Source organism: Berghia stephanieae, chromosome 13, assembly GCF_034508935.2.
Source record: "Berghia stephanieae isolate SIO BIC M18660-M18661 chromosome 13, UCSD_Bste_1.3, whole genome shotgun sequence".
Lineage (NCBI taxonomy): Eukaryota > Metazoa > Mollusca > Gastropoda > Nudibranchia > Aeolidiidae > Berghia > Berghia stephanieae.
Genome location: NC_088372.1, coordinates 39,373,422 through 39,385,717, shown reverse-complemented (window position 1 = coordinate 39,385,717; position 12,296 = coordinate 39,373,422). Strand labels below are relative to the sequence as shown.

The window sequence follows — 12,296 nt, the reverse complement described above, 5'->3', positions numbered from 1 at the left end:
TCCTGGAGCTGACGTACAGATAAAATCATGTTAAATGTCGACCTCTCGACTAGATGCGTTCGGCGAGGACTTGCAGTCGAGCGAGGACAACGCGCGATAAGACTTTACCCACAATTCTCAGTAGAGAGACCCCCTATTGTTATATATACGTACAATGACTGCTGTCTCCCTTGTTTTTGTAGAAGGCCTTCCACATTTGATGATCTCAGGTGGAATGTTGTATTCACCAGGTGTTCTGCTACAGGTCAGAGCATTGATTGCTTTACTGATCTCCTCCACAGTTGGTTCAGAGTCTAGCTATTCCACTACGGGCATCTTACGCTTATTTGGTGACGGAATTTTCTCTGGAGCAGAGTTCCAGGTAGTCCTCTGCCGATCTACCGATCTGCTTGTCGCTGTATGTGATGATTCCCTGTTTTTTTTTTAATTTAAGAGATGAAGTTTTCTTTGTGGGCTTGTCATTTGCCTGTTTGATGCCCTCATGCCTATTATGTTCCATTATCCGACGCATGTTGGATGTTTTCCGACAACTGAAGCCAGTAGTCCTTGGCGCAACGTCGTGCTGTTTGCTGTGCTTTGCTGACTTGGGTCACGCTTATAGCTGTTAAGTGCGCTGCGCTTGGCATCAATGGCTGACTCCATCTCTGTAATACTGCCAGATCCACGGTTTAACGATCCACTTGTCAAGCTTGCAGGCTCTAAGCTCCAGGCATCCTCTGAAGCAGGCATATCGTGCCGGGTCAGCACCTTTATTGTTGGGGGGCTGCCCAGTTTGAGGCAAGCTATAGCTGACCATTACGATTACGATGATTCCTCTTGCCGTTGAAGACAACCGGGTAGCGTCCAACTCTATTCCAATCGAGCAGGACTTATCACTCGTAGACGCCTGTCTCCCGTGTTGTTACTCTTCACCGGTGAAGGTGAGACAGGAGTGTCCTCTCCAGGGCGCGGCCTGGACAAAATAATGTGGAGATCCAGGGTTGCCCAATAACCAGGATCCCCCTATCTTCCTCCCTGGTGTGGTCCAAATGATCACAGTGCTGGTAGATGGAACTCGATCACCTTGGCAAGCAATCCATCTACGCCTAGGAAAAGTCTGATGAAACATCCCAGAATTGTCAAGGAATGCCGGACAGCCCTGGGTCCAATGTCGCCCGACCGTCCGCTCCCTGCCCGTTCCATTGGTGTATCGCTCCGCTGCCCGTGGATACCATACCAATCGGGAGGAGGAAAGGCTAAGGAGTAAGGCCTACAGAAATCTGAAGCCAATTATTATTATTATTATTATTATTATTATTATTATTATTATTATTATTATTATTATTATTATTATTATTATTATTATTATTATTATTATTATTATTATTATTATTATTATTATTATTATTATTATTATTATTATTATCATATATTATTATTATTATTTATTATTATTATTATTTATTATTATTATTATTATTATTATTATTATTATTATTATTATTATTATTATTATTATTATTATTATTATATTATATTATATTATTATTATTATTATTATTATTATATTATTATTATTATTATATCACCATCATTATCATTATCACCATTATTATTATTATTAAATAAAGAAAATCAGGAGAAGAGGCAACTTTGTCGACATCTTTTTTTTTCTTCTCAAGAATCCAAACAACAACGAACTACGAGCAGGTACTAAAAACTACTAACAACCAAGTCACTCACACATCACAGTGGTGGCTGTTCCACCAATTGAATAAAAAGTTGACAATATGTAATCATAACAGTGGTGGGCATCATTCATTTCACATTGGAAGTGTAAAGCCTCTCTTCTGGAGGACTGAATACATACCTAGTGTATATGATCTTCAGATTTCAGATTGATGATATCTTATTATCTAGACTAAATATATGTTTGTCATCATTAAAGATCATCCATCCTCGTAATCCTTAGAAACTTTCTATACATCCTGTTACTAAAATAGTTGTGCAACCTTATGATTCTATATAATGTAACCTATTCATTATAAGTCCTCCGATAGACTGGTTATATACACACTTCCAATGATTTATGAACCTGAAAAATAGAAGGTGTGACGTCATAATTTTTGATCCCTATTAAGCGGCATCCAAACACTGACTAATACTCTAACTGAAACGAGCCTTCCTGTGTTATACCGGTGTTTCAAACCAAATATCCTAACCTCCCTATTCACCCTTTTCACTAAGGTATTTTTTCTTGCAATGCGGAAGACAAATGCACAAGACAGATGGTACATAACTGCTTGGCAGATCCAATTCCGGGTTAAAGTCCTGAGCAAGATTGCAGGTGAGTTAACTGAAATTGAATTATTTTTTAAAATCAATTTTTATGAGTTAATTGAAGTCGATTACTGGTGAGTAAATTGAAAATTAAATATATTCCATTTTTATCGTTTACGTACGTGTATTACCAAGCCGATTGGTGTTGGTGAGTGAACTGGAAATTAACATTGAATCGGTGATTGTATTAAGTGTGATACAAACCAAATTACTGATGAATTAACGCAAAATTAAGTTCAATTCCATTTTTTAATCGTTGTTGGAGAAAGTAATAAAAACGAGTTGAGAACACACACACACAAACACACACACACACACACACACACATATATATATATATATATATATATATATATATATATATATATATATATACACACAATAAAGTTAAGTCAATTTGTTTTATTATCTCAGAAGCCAAGAAACTAGAAGGTCAAAAGTTTTAAAAAATTGCGTGTGTGTGTATGTATGTATGTATGTATGTATGTATGTATGTATGTATGTATGTATGTATGTATGTATGTATGTATATATATAAATATATATATATATATATATATATATATATTATATATATATATATATATATATATATATATATATATATATATACATAAGGCACCATTAGATCTCGTTGCCTAGACATTCCAAGAAGCAATAATATAGATAATCCGTCAACAGGACTCACCCATGAAGTCTGAAGTGAGCAAATTGGGGGTTAATAATCTTGCCCAGGAAAAAAAGTGCCTGAAGCAGGGCTCGAACCCGGGACCTTCCACATCACAATGCAATGCCTCAACCTCTCGGTCACTTTTTCCACCGGCGGAGAAGTTATTAGAGAGAGAACGTCATGTTGGTTGTGCGCATGCGTCTCTCTTCCTCGCTTCCGGTGAAAGCGACATGACACACTTCACCGAAAGCGAGGACGAGAGAGACGCATGCGCAAAACCATTTTGACGTTCTCTCTGTAAGGTGACGTCCAATCAAGGGACGCTACACTTCCGCTAATCTCATTCCCTATTCTATGTCGTATATATAAACTCTTTAATTTTTATTTTATTTTTTTATTTTGAATCGGCGTTATGTTTTATTCAGGTTTTATCGTGCCTCTACTAAATGCCTTTTGAAAATTAAAGACAGCTGCTCGGGGACTTCAGGAGAGGAGTTGCTCCGGAGTGAATTGTCTAGGTATCGTAGACATGCAACTTTGTGCCCAGGTAACGTTATAGTAATTGGAGATTGATATTCATATTAAACATGATGGCCGAAGCAAATATTTAACATTAAAAAAAAAATAATCAAAAAAAAAAGTATGACCCAAGGCTTCAACATGGTATTCTGTCGCACGGCTATATGGTCCTGTGGTATGACACTGGCCTTCGGATCGGGAAGTTCAAGGTTTGAGTCCGGTTCTGAGCGGCGCATAGTTGAATCCTTGGAACAGGCTCTTTACTTGCATTCTCTCAGGTGTAAAATGAGTACTTGGCCGTTAATAGTGATGTCTCTGTCAGGAAAGACGTGCTACCATAACACCATAGAACACCACAATGCTTGTGTAGTGTGATACAAGCGAGGGCTCAGAGTGTAAAAAGCGGACCTTTGTAAAAAATATAGGGCATCAAAATCGTCCCAACTATCTGGTAACCTCTGGTTGCACAGACCGGTAATCAGGGGGTCTGAGGTTCGATCCCCGGTCGAGATTTTTTGCGTTGTTTTTTATTGTATGTTTCTTTCTTGCTTTGGCTGGCACTGTTTCATACAAACATTTTCAGATCTATATCTTCCAGCTGTGCCAGCTCCCTAATTTCTCAATTTGATAAACTCGAAGAAAGAGATAACATTCATGCGCATGTTTCAACACCAATATTTTGTTTGTACTCCGTTTCTTTTCTTGTTTTTTTAGGCTTACCGGACGGAACCTGTTATTTCAACGTTGCAGTTCGTTGTCTTGATCCAGGGCCTTGGCGTGTTAAGTATAGTAAAAAAATGTCAAGCGACGAAAAAAGGAAACAATGCAAGGCATTCCTAGGGTAAGACACAAGAAAGCTGCATGAAGCTTTGTACTGTCCAAAAAAAAAACAAAAAAAAAAAACAACAAAAAAAACAAAGAAAAACAAAACAAAACAAAAATGAACTCGTATATCACGCAAAATCCACTAACCGTGCTGAAAGCGCTTGACAAATTGTCTGTTGCCATCAGAATCACTTAACGTGTAGGACGAGACACGACGCCTGTTAGGCGAAAATACCATTTTTTAGGACAGAGACTACGCTATTAATTTTCATAGTATGGGGAGAGCATGTGAGTAAAGTAAAGAGACTTTTCCAAAGACTACTACTACTGAGGGCAGCTCTTTCAATGCCATTGCAGTGTCGCCAAACCCAAAAGCCCTGGGGACCAATGAAGAAAGAGTCCTTAGAAATGGTTTATTGAGGGGATGTTTTTTTTTTGCATATAAATGCCTGTAGCTTTGTAAGCATCAAATCATAACTTGAGAAAACTATTTTTTCCTTCTCGTCCTAGCTTAGAGAGGGATCTTGTCTCACTACATCGTCCAATATTAACATGTTTGTAAGGTAAATAAATTTCTGGTTTTATAAATCAAGAGAGTGCAAATCTTTGCCAGATTCCCTGATAAATTCTGGTCGAATATAAAATTGCAAAAAAATACGAAAAATTAGCAATGACTATCCCGCACAAATCTTTGGGTCTCTTTTTCGCTCACGAAGTGCCCGAATTCGCGACAAAATATGGGACGAAGCCGTTTCATATATGCTATTTAAAAAAAATAATTACGACGCTGTTTATCGATGAATATGACTGAAAGTTGGCACACAGTTAGAAAAAAGGTTATTTTAGATTATGTCAAGGGACAAAACTCGTGCGATTACCAGAAGACCGTTGAAGTTTTTTTTTACTCTTTGGAGTAAAATATTTCTAAATCTACCGGGCGTGTAGGTTTTGTCGCTGACAAGGTAATACATGAACATTTCTTCTTTTTGGTTGTAAAATTTCATATGAATATGACGAGTACTTTTCCCGTATTTTACAAAACACCATCCTAATTTGCTCTTCATTCGTAAAAGACAAAGCCATTTTGCCCCCTTCAGCCCGAATCACAAGTTCAAAACGATTTGGCACCAAACTGAGCGGCTGAGCGGGTCGTGGCAAAGCGCTTTCTGATTGGTTGACCTCGTTTTAAAGTTCACGACTAGTCAAAATGTCTGCGCGGTCTCACTGGCAGAGGTGTGTTTACCGTCTGCCATTGCGTTTGGGTTCAATAAACAGCTGATAATTTGACTGTTTAATTTAAAAGAATTTAAGAAATTATAATGTTAAAAGTTTTCGATTGCAATATGATCTACAATCTCAGCATGGGTTTAATTATTGTGTTCCAAGTCACGTTCCACCAGTAACCTTTGTCCCCTTGTCCAATTTCTCTTTTCCTTCTATATTTCTTTCGTTTATGTACTCTCTCTCTCTCTCTATCTCTCTCTCTCTCTCTTTCTCTCTCTCTCTCTCTCTCTCTGTGTTGTATACTCATTTCTTAATATTTTTCTGTGGGTGTGTGTGTGTTATACTAATTTCTCTCTCTCTCTCTCTCTCTCTCTCTCTCTCTCTCTCTCTCTCTCTCTGTGTGTGTGTGTGTGTGTGTGTTATATACCATCCAGCTCTAAAATTATATAAGTTAGAACTCTTCTAATGTTTTCATCATATTCTCTATCAAATTTGCCCTAAAATTTCCAAATTTCAATATTTTAATCCACTTATTTAGCAAGATACAACCAAAGGTCGAAAAAAAAATGCCGAAAAAGCGTCCCATATTTTCGCGTTTTTTTCCTCTTTGCGGATCATCCAAATAAATGACACCTTTGAAACTGCATAACTTGTTTATTTATGAATGGATTTTCAAAATTCAAAAACATTTTTACTCAGTGGAGATAGGGCTTTGATTTCAGACAAAAAGAGAAAAAAAACATTTTTCATAGTCATTGCTAGAAAAATACTGACTTGTTCGTCGTGCAAAAAATGAAGCATTAGTTTAAGTTGCTCAAATTCTAAAACAAATCTCTTGACAAGAGGAAATATATATAAAATCACATCAAGAAGCACTGTTGTTTTGGATGAAAAATCAAAAATCTTTTGACATATTCTTGATTTCCTTGCTTTCCCAGCCACTGTCAATTTTTGGACTTAAGTCTCCTCATTATTTTATACATTTCTTGTCTGCTATTTTCAGAAGTGGATCTGTGCTTGAAAACATCCATAATGCTTGATTGAAACAATTCTTTATCCTTTATTGACAACCAAGAGAAGTAAAAAAACACAAATACTATCCTTTAACTCATCATAACGTTGGGCACAATCCAGTATGTTCAACCACCTGTGAAAATCCTCTCTTTATGGAGTATACGTTTTATGTTGAGAAGTTTACAAATTGATTTTAAAAATCTCGACTTATATCTGTACTATATTCAATGTCCCTGAAAATGTCATCAAGCAATTTTGAAATATGACTTGATGGACCAATTGAAGATGAAAATATTTTTGTAATATTATGTATAGGATGAGAAATGTCCCCATCAATATCCACAAGATGAGGGGCGTCAGACTTGAGTTTCATAAAAAATCCATTATGTTCACTTCTCATATAAGATGCAGAATCTGACAAAACAGTGATCAAATTTGTAAGAGGGATGTTGTCTTGAACGAGGATATCAATGACACTTTTGTATACGGTTTCTGCATTTACTGTAAGCAGTTCAACCGAAGCATAAAGATAAACAACAGATTTCTCCAGGTCCACATCATAAAAACATACAAGAATATCGAGGACTCTTTTCTTCCCAAGCTTTTTAGTGGCTTCGTCTAAATTTATTGAAAAATAGTTCTCCTTCATCTTCTCGATCAACCGCTTCCTCTGTATTTCCTTCAGGCCAAACTTTAATCTATATGTGGCAGTCTGTCTTTCCATTTATAAAGATTGCAGAACTTTGTGATCTTGAGAAAGAAGCTAGTCCTATCAGGTGTGGTGCCATGCTTCGGGTTAGTGAATGCTCAGCAATAAAAGAACAAATAATAGCTTCTTGATGAGCTATCCTATCCTTCATACTTGGAGGCGGTGGTGGTAATGGCGGTGAAAATAAACATTTTGATTCAGGCTGGATCCACTAGCTTTACAAACATTTGGGGCAACACCATAAGGATGTGTATGAGTAGAACTGACATGGGATGATCCGTTTTCTAAACTACTTAACATTTGAAAAGAAGCTGGCAATGACTGATTTCCTTTGACTGAATTCCTTCTACCAATGTGTGACTTAGACCGTGCATCCCTTTTTGATAAAGCATATACCCTTTTGTGACCATACTTCAAACGTTGACAACAATACAAACAAAAGCCGATTCCTGCCTCTGGAATTTTTCTGACATAGTCTGAAAAATAATCAACAATTATCATCTTTAAGGAGGGGGGGGGGGGGGGGGGGGGGGGGGAGCGACACTAAAGGGTCATTTTTTTATTTGATGAAATATCCTAAACTTCTATGCACAGTCATAATGTTTATGTTTGGGAAGGATGATTGCATATAACTTTTTTTTAGAAAAAAGTTGCCCGTAGCTATGGAAACGACGCCATATTGGAAAATAAACAACAAATCTTAAAAAGTCAAAGGCTTTTTTGTTTATCAACCGATTACCATAATATTTTGGTCAGAGGTAGAAAAAAAAGAAAATAAAGAGGCTCTAGAAGCCCGATTTTTAATTTTTTAATTAGAAACTTTAAAAATTAAGTTTAAAGTAATTACTCGATTATTCCCCTTTAAAAAAGTTACATAATTTTAAATTACTCATAACATTTTTTTTTCAATAATCCGGCTCCTAGAGGACCTGCGTATTTGTATGACACTCATTTGTAGAAAGTTTGAAGAAGAATGGTTGAAAAATGAGGGAGGAGATAGGTTTTTAGTGACGAAAATTGCAGTTTTGAGAAAACGCATTTAAAAGTCAAAGTAAACGATATTAGGGAAAAATTCTCCTCTCGCTCTCTGATTTGATTGTGACCACATGACATAAATAAGAACAACGTGATTGGTTGTTGAAGATAGAGTAGAGTTTCTACTTTTCATTGATATGTTTTTGCCTTTATTTAGTTATAAAGACTATTTGATAGTTTTTCATGAATCAGTCCACTGAAACTAAAAATGGACTGGGTTAAGCCATACTATGGGTCACAAAATACGTTATTTTGAGTCGAAAAAAAAACTGAAGATGAAGTTCTCATGCAATTTTTTATGCAGACAAATGGTCACAAGGCAACATCCCACAAAGATCTAATTTTAGCAAACTGGGTCAAAATTCATCATTTTTAATGTCGCCCCCCCCCCTTAACTCCTAGCCATGACCAATTGAAGTTATTCCTCACATCTTTATCGATGCTCGACAAGTCTTAATTGCGATCCACGAACAACTCAGGCATTGTGAGAACATTTAAATAATGTAGCAATAAGCAAACTTCATTTTCAATCAGATAATGACGGAAAAAAAAACTGAAATAAATATGACTTCTGGCCAATACACTGAATTATTAAGTAGGAGAAGTGAATTATCATCATATGAAGAAACTTCAACAGGCGTAGCGGAAAAATCCAAAGAATCGAAATGAATAGTAAATCGCCACAGTAAACAGCAAGTTCGCTTGAGCAAAACAATGGCAGAAAACGCCTTTATTTGCGCGGGAATTAATTAGGCAACTTACCATTGTTCCTTATAATTAGGTACTCAATCAGTGAAGAAACGGTCAACCAGTTTGTTTACAATGTGAGGCACACCAAATGGACTGTAGCAATCTAATCTATCCTAACTTTCGATTTGAATATGTCTACATATCGCACTTCCGGCGTTTGCATTTTACTTTTACATACTTTACGTCGCAACAGGTAAATTTATGTGATCAATTTTGGCTTAGACGAAACAGTGAAATTTATCGCTCTGTGGCTCAGTTAAAATTGGCTACCATGGGAATCACGACAGGTTTGGTAGTGAAAAAATTTCACGAAGGCGGTGTGAAATACATGGGGATGTGTTCAGATACGGCAATTCTAAAAAGCGTCGCGTCGCCATGGCAATATATCCATCGTTAATATAAATGGCCATGAGTTATGCGTAGCGCTGTGGAACACTCCTAATTACTGTATGGTCATTCGACTACGATTTGTGAATTCTTTCTTTCTTTATTTCTTTCCTTTAAAAAAATATTTGAATTTGAAAAATTGACTGATTTCAGTGCATTGACTGAGAATTTACAGGTCTAATATTGGTAAATCAGAAAATCAGAGCTACTCCGCAAGCATTGAATGTGCAAACGATAAATTTATCCAAATACTAATTGCTAGGTGTATGAATTATCCGTGTATAACTTATAACACTACTTTTGTTTGACCTGTGGATTTATCATTTCAGAGCTAAAGCGAAAGGACTAAAGGATTGCATTGAGAATCTTAAATCAAAATGTCAGCCACGAAAGAGTTATTATACGAACGCTTATATAAAACAGATTGAGGGACTTGAAAAAATATGTGCCAATTACGTTTGAGGTATCAAGTAAAATTTTCATATCGTTTTGTCTAGAACTAGAACCACTTTACCAACACAAACATGTATAACTACTACTACTACTACTGCTACTACTACTACAACAACAACAACAACAACTACTACTACTACTACTACTACTACTACTACTACTACTACTACTGCTACTGCTACTACTACTACTACTACTACTACTACTACTACTACTACTACTACTACTACTACTACTACTACTACTGCTGCTGCTGCTGTTAACTATAATCCAAAGCCCACGATTATATCAGAAGAGATCGAAATTGAAACTTTAAATAAATTTTATTCACGTTTCGACACAGCAAACAAATTTGATATTGAAAATGAAAAACATAAATTAGACAGGGCTTTGGAAGATGAAATGACTATTGAGGTCAGTGAAGAGGAAACGAGATTCGTATTTTCGAAACTAAACGAGAGGAAGGCTGCTGGGCCGGATGGATTGAAAGGAAAACTATTAAAAGAATGTGCCCATCAGCTTTCCCCCATTTATACACATATTTTTAACTGGTCCCTCCAATGCGTTTCGATCCCTGAAATTTGGAAAACTTCAAAAATTATTCCTGATCCAAAAAAAGAAAAACTTGAAACTATGAACGATCTCATGTTGCACTGACTTCAATAGTCATGAAATCTTTAGAAAAACTTGTTCTTGTTAAAATTAGGAACCAGTTTATGCCATTGAGTGATAGTCATCAATTTGCTTACAAACCAGGACGTGGTGTAGAGGATGTCATTTTGCTGTTTACAAACAGCATCTACAGGCATCTAGATCACGCTAGGAGCTATTGCAGATTTTTCTTCAGCGTTCAATACAATGCAACCTCAGTTGGTTGTTCAAAAATTGACTAGTCTGAATTTAAACAAGTATATAATTGCTTGGGTACTCGATTTCTTACGGAGAGAGCACAATATGTTAAATTAGGACAAAACAAATCTTCCTGTATGACTACAAATACTGGTGCTCCTAAAGGTTGTGTATTGTCCCCTGTATTATTCACAATATACACGAATGACTGTAGAAGTCAAAACCTGAGTGTACCTTTAATAAAGTTTGTAGATGACACCACTCTTCAAGGCCTCATAATAAATGGCAACGAAGTGGCTTATAGGCAAGAAATTGATAGATTTGTGTCTTGGTGTGATGCCCACCACCTAGAGCTTAACATAAGCAAGACAAAGGAGCTAGTGATTGACTTTAGGAGAGTGAAGGAACCGATAGAACCGTTAAAATTAAAGGACCAATTCGTCCAGCGAGTTCCTCACTACAAATACCTTGGTCTAACGATTGATGACAGGCTCAAGTGGGATAAACACTTGAAAATAATTAGGCATAAGATGTGCAGACGTACATATTTTTTATCAAAACTCTCTCAGTTTAGAATATATAAAACCCTCTGCACATTATTTTATAGAGCAGTAATCTAAAGTGTTTTGTCATTTTGTATAACAGCTTGGGGAGGCAATTGCTTAGCAGTGGAAAGGAACAAAATAAATTCAAATATTAAAAAATCCATTAAACGCTATATAAATGATGTTGACGATGTAGATCTTTTATACGAGAAATTTTGTATGAATAAAATAACTAAAATATTAAATGACCAGTATCATCCACTGAGACCATCAATTATTATGTCAGAAAGAAGTGGTCGCCCTTTCTCTATTTCAACGAAAACAGAGAGACACCGAAAATCTTTTCTGCCGTCCAGTATTAGGCTTTATAACAACAAGCAATAATCATTTTATATAATTATTTCTCATTTTTACTTTTTTAAAATATAAATATTAATTTATTAATTTATTTGTTTTGCAATCTTTTCAATTTTCAATTTATAGTGACAGTTTTAACTATTTTACAGTGTTGATATTATTCATATTATAAAGAGCAGCTCTGGTTATAAAGGTGCTCCTTTCTTTTTTTATATGTATAGACCTACATCCTATTTCCATTGTATTTTTATCTTATTGTGTAAATTATAACACGTCTGTACAAAAATTTCCTTTTTGGGATGCAATAAAGTATTATTTTTATTATTATTATTATTATTATTATTATTATTATTATTATTATTATTATTATTATTATTATTATTATTATTATTATTATTATTATTATTATTATTATTATTATTATTATTATTATTATTATTATTATTATTATTATTATTATTATTTTTATTATTATTATTATTATTATTATTATTATTATTATTATTATTATTATTATTATTATTATTATTATTATCATCATCATCATTATTATTATTATTATTATTATTATTATTATTATTATTATTATTATTATTATTATTATTATTATTATTATTATTATTATTATTATTATTATTAT

The 12,296-nt window shown here is 35.0% G+C and overlaps 1 long non-coding RNA gene across 1 annotated transcript in view; it reads left to right on the top strand.

Moving 5' to 3' along the window:
* The first annotated feature begins 2,223 nt into the window (after positions 1 to 2,223).
* LOC144958724 (uncharacterized) overlaps positions 2,224 to 12,296 on the top strand; it is a 19,135-nt gene continuing 9,062 nt past the window's right edge. Inside the window, exons 1-4 of the long non-coding RNA XR_013642505.1 lie at positions 2,224 to 2,326; positions 3,415 to 3,536; positions 4,223 to 4,349; positions 9,782 to 9,915. This is a non-coding gene — a long non-coding RNA (uncharacterized LOC144958724). The remainder of the gene's footprint in view (positions 2,327 to 3,414; positions 3,537 to 4,222; positions 4,350 to 9,781; positions 9,916 to 12,296) is intronic.